This window comes from Cupressus sempervirens, chromosome 11, assembly GCF_028749045.1.
Source record: "Cupressus sempervirens isolate cs-2001-9-10 chromosome 11, ASM2874904v1, whole genome shotgun sequence".
NCBI lineage: Eukaryota > Viridiplantae > Streptophyta > Pinopsida > Cupressales > Cupressaceae > Cupressus > Cupressus sempervirens.
Window position 1 is genome coordinate 91,118,995 of NC_143128.1, and position 5,862 is coordinate 91,124,856.

A 5,862-nucleotide genomic window follows, 5' to 3' on the forward strand; every position below is an offset into this window, starting at 1 on the left:
TATATCTACAAATGATTTTGCTCTACATTCTATAGATCTTGGAGAAGCTGGAAATGACACCAAGGTTGACTTGTGGAAGTCGACAAATGAAGTGATTGAAGGGCAACTAGAAAGCCTAAAGTTGTCAAAGGTTAGAATGGAGGAAGAGATACAAGAACTGAATGGCTTCATCAAGAAATTGGTTACCTCATTTTCCAGCATCTTTGAGATGCCTATGATTCAAGCACTTGTCTCCCAGCTCTAGGAAGATAAGGACTTTGGATAAATTTGTAGGGAGTAGAGTAGGAAAATCAAGGTTGAAGGACTTTTCATTATAGAGAAGATTGGTAATGCTATATTGAGGCTGGAAAGAGAGAAGGGTAACATATCATCCAATAGAGCCACCTTGGCCGCAAAAAAAACCAAGAGTGATGATTATGTTTCCTTATTGAAGATATTCATCCAAATGAAGGCAAAGGAGGACATTGAAGCAAAGATTCTACGTAAAGGAGATGAGCCCTTAGTCGAATGGTTTTAGGGCATGCAATTCAAGTCCAAAATGATCATGGTGGTAGAGGAGGGACTGAAGGAAATTGAAGCCAAAGTAAAGAAGGAGTAGGATAGAAATTATAAGATATTAAGAGGTTTGCACATAGATTCATAGTCTAGTGGGTAAGGGAAGGCGAGCATTGGAGTAATTTTTATGCTAACAAATTTCTCCAATTTCATAGATGGTTTGACATAAATATCTTCTAGTCATTAGAACAATGTCTCCAAACTTTAGAAGCTTGGTGGATGCATGTACATGGCCACTGAAGAATTACAACATTGGTTGGGCATTGTCAAAGATCTGGCCTAAGAACATGCTAAATGGCTCTTGAGATACACCAATGTACATATCCATAGGCACGAAGAGTTAATTCCAATAATTGTAGCCACTAAGGCCTATAGGACAAAAGTGGGAAAGGGAAAGAAGGAAAAGTGATTCATATTCCTCCCCTTTTTGTATTTTGATGTAAACTACAACAAGCTAGTCAATGGCTTTGTTTGATTTCCATTCTTGTAAATGTTTGTACATATTAAAGTAGGTGTTTTTTTTGCTTTCCAAGAAGTGCACAAGTACAACTATTCTTTCCTAGATATAGCAATTGTTGTAGTTTGTTGGTTTTAGAGGCATAATTTTGTGGAGTTTTATGTGGGATGATGTCTTCTTCTTTTGGTGACTCCATACCCAATTGATTGTTTAAGGCCACTGATCCTATGCTTAGCAAGAAAGTATCCCCTCCGAGTCACCAAGAATGTTGACTATTTTTGTCCCCATTTAGCTCAGTAGTGATATCCAATCTAATAGATCTTCAATGGTTTGGATTCCTTGTAGAGGGATACATGACTTTTCAAGTTGGTTCCTATGGGTCCATGATTAGTGGAGTTATGCCAATGCTAATTTGTCCATGTGTGCTAGCTCAACTTCTATGGGTCCAAAGGTGACAAAGTTTTATTATCTACAATTGGTCCATATACTTCCACATTAGTAGTTGGCAGGGTCAGGGTTTCATATGCATGCAAATGAGATCAGTGGTTGTCATGTCTTCATGTTTGGCTTAGTGGGGTTTCATTAAAACATGAGATACTACCACACATCTTTGTTCTAGTGTCTCTTCATGTTGTAGTGCTTCTTTGATGCTTTGGAACTTAGAATTGTGCCATGTGTCTTTAAGTCATTGGGTCCCATCTCTGACATTAAAGTTAACCCAATATGCACATGTTCAAATTGACGATGGAGATTCAATGATAGATTAAAATATCACCATTGGTTTTGTCAAAAAACAAAACACATTGATGACTCCCATATTTTCACATGATATCTACTTATCCTCATGAGAATATAAGATGTTGCCACATGTCTTCATTCTAGCATTTCTTCATGCTACAATGCTTCTTCAATGATCCAAAACCTAAAATTTTTCCATGTGGCAGAGGGTCCCACTTCTCACATTACCTTTCTCATGTCTTTCTATTTGCGAGGTTTTTGACTTAGCTTGTTATCCAATGTCATGGTGCCATGTGCCTCTATTTTGACATTTCTCCATAGTGTAGTGTTTTCAGAAGCCTCCAAAGCCTAGAATTGTGCCATGTGGGGGAAGTCCCACCTTTCATGCTATCTTCTTCCTTCTTTTTTGAGATCACCAAATTTGATAGCTCTCATGTTTTCGTGTCTTTGCCTTGGCCTCTTGCAAATATGCGATAGTCGTTAGATCTAACACATCTTTGATATTGATCATGACATCTTGACCATCCTTTTTGAAGGAAGGATCTTGATTGATGTATGCAACTTAATCCTTCATTGGGAGGAGTTTCCTTGATGCATCTAGGCCATTCATCTTGAGGGGAAGATCTGCATCAATGATGGTGACTTAATCTCTTGTTGGGGAGATTCTTGTGGCATCTAGGTCATATATTTCAAAAGGAAGATCTTCATTGATGACCAACATTTATTTTTAGGGAAAAATATTCTTCCCTCCCCCTATAGTCAACCATATATTTTAAGGGTAGATAACACGTCATGTTATCCCTCCTTGTGACTTTTTTTGGAAGTAGTGTGAATTGACTTCTTGCGGCCATGGCATGCCACCAAGGTTTGTTCTTTCTTTCCTGTCACTTCAAGAAGTAGATTGCAATTCATGATCAAATTTTATTTTGACTCTTCATTTATTGCTTCCTCCACAACTCAACTCCACCTTGGTTGGGGTTTGAACTCCATAGTTAAATTAGAGTTATGCATGAACTCTTTAAATGCAGTTATAAAAATGTTTTCAGGGTTCTTTGCTTGTATTTTATAGTGACATTATGCTATACAAGTTTTCCCTTCCATTAATGAAATGTATCTATTTATTACTTCTTCTTTCCATTCATGATTTGTGCATGTATTGTGCCTTGTTTTAAATGTTTCTTTCCTAATTCTTTGAGTTATATGTTGTGTTTAATCTATTGATATTTGTTTTATTGTAAAAATACCCTTCCTTTTAGCATTTAATCAATTCCTAACCTACATGTGAATTCTTAGGAAATAGAATAGAGTTGAGATTTATGTATTTTGGATTCTCATTAATTTTTTATATATTCATAGGTAGAGTTGTAACCATAGTTCTATCTTGGTGCATCACCTGCCTTTCCCTTTCTACATTTTTAATTTCTATATTCCTTCTCCCTTTTCCCTCAAAGCTATAGTTTAGGTGCACTTTGATAGTAAGGAAGTTGGCCTTCTCTAGATATTTTGCCTTAGATTGTGAGTCCCACACTTGGAGGTCATTTTCATGTTACACAAGGTTGCTTGAGGGTCATACCTCAAGCAAGGGTGCATACTTTTGTGTCAACAATTATCATATTGTATACACAAAAAATCTACCTACTTCTTTCTCCTAATTAGCCTTCAATATCTCTTTGTCCTTCCCATATTATATGCAAGAATATCTACTACTTCTTTCTCCTAATTAGCCTTCAATATATCTTCGACATTCCCATTGCACTCCAAGGTGTGATTGCTAGTTTAATATTTTTGGGTTTATGTAAGATAATATTGTATGTAAAATATTTTAATTGATTTAAGTTATTTAGTAATAAATTTAAATTTTTTCATTTTTATTTTTTTAGAATAGTAATTTTAAGATTTCTTGTTATAGGTAGAAGGTATCCTTTGTCCTAGTTTAGTTGATTGACAATTTCTATATTGCTTACCTTTTTCGAGCTAGTATAAGATTCATTCACTTGCAAGATGTCCTACCTCATAAGCCTCTCATGGAATTCATGAGACCATGGATAATGTATTAATTTTATAAATGTATATATATTAATGAAAAATATAGAGGCAATTTATTTCGTATCTTTACATATCAGCCAAAGCCTAGATTATTTATTATTCAATTTTATTATTGTTGTTAGATGAATTATTATATATGTTAATCTTAAGTAGATTTGAGACCAAGACCTCCTCAATGAGAGACTCTCACTATACCAATGTGTTGTAGGCTCTTGCCTTTTTTGTATCTTTACATTAGCTTTCAATGTTATAATTGTGGAAAAAAAAATTATGTTTAGGTAGTTTATTCTATAATGTTACTTTTGTGTTAATAATTGTTTCAAGTTTCTTTGTTCCTACAATATTTTTGGAAAGGAGCACAAATACTTGTATTTTTACTTCAAATTTTCTAATATAAGGCTCAATATGGTGACTTCAATTGTATATATCATTGTCATTTGACCTAATCCTAATGATTGTGAAAATGTGATATCATTGTTCATTACAATTATAAATCAATGATACTCTAAATTTAAATGAATATGTTTGTCTTGAAAACACATTATTCTCAAAAAATAGATGTTTCAAGATATTATTTTTTAAAGATAATTGGAGTTCTATGTGGACATAAAACAAAATTTTCCCTTAAAGCATGGACATAACTTACCTTTATTAATATTATTGCAAATGTAAAGTGGCAATAAGTGTACATTCAACGATTATGAAAATAGATGAAAATAAATTCATTAAAGTCCTTGAGGATGGTGAAGAAAGAATTGACATATGGATATACTACAATGTAGAAACCTCCAGAGGACATTCCATTTGAATAGATCATGAGCTAGTTAAAGATATAGCTTCATGGTTTTTTGGAGAAGGTTGCTATTAAGAGAGGCAAGGTAGTACAAATTTCCCTTATAGTTGTTCTATAACCAAATGTGATACCACAACAACCAGGTTGAGTTGTTAATCCTTAGAATGAAAAAGTTCTAATATGGAATGAAGGCCACCTTGGATGGATCATTTGGGTTTCCCATAGAGGGAATGATTATAAGATATCAGTAGTGTCTAATATTTTTGGTTTAATGTTAATATTGTAACTAATCTATTATACCTCTAGTATATTCTATATGGTGGTAATTTTGGCATATTAGACATATTCACATAAGTTGTTATACTATGTAAATGTTTCTTTTATTATAGTTGATAGAAGAAAAAAATATGTACAATAAAATATCAATAAGGGAGATACACAATGTACCTAAATGTTGGTCATATAAATTATTTTCATAAATGAAACAACAGAGAAACATAGAAAAAACTAGAAATTTGAGTTGATTTTTTAATCAATATTAAAGAGGATAAAACTCTTAGTTATCTTATTCACAAGTTTTCGTGACCTTTTAGTGATAGCCATTAAATTATAAGTCTTTGATATTAAGGTGATATTATTTGAATGTGTTATAAGCTTGATAAATGAGTTAGAATGTGATGTAGAGGATGTTGGCATAAAGGTATTTTCCATTAGTGACAACACTCATTATACAGTTCAAACCGAGTGTCAAAGACACAGTTAAAATCGAGCATCGAAGACATAGTTCAAATCGAGCGTCGAAGACACAGTTCAAACTGAGCATCGAAGACACAGATCAAACTGAGCATCAAAGACACAGTTCAAACCAAGTAAAGTTGCACATAGTGTTAACCGAGTGGAGTGTTAACCGAGTAAAGATAGAATCAATGTTAACCGAGTAAAGATGGATGCAGTGTTAACCGAGTGAAGATGTACTTAGTGTTAACCAACTAAAGATGGACTTAGTATTGACCGAGTGAAGAAGGACTCAGTGTTAACCGAGCTCAGTCGGTTAACAAAGAAATTAGTTTTTACTGAGTGACACTATATCGACCGAGTCACCAATGGTTATCAAGTTCCAGGCAACGTTGTATGACTAGTATGAACCGAGCCCCTACCTCTACCGAGTGCATGATGATGCCATGTAACGTAGTGGATGTCGTGTTTTAGAAGGTCATCAAGTCTGTCTGAAGAACCCAAGTTTATTTTACTATTTGGTTGACTCAGTTATATT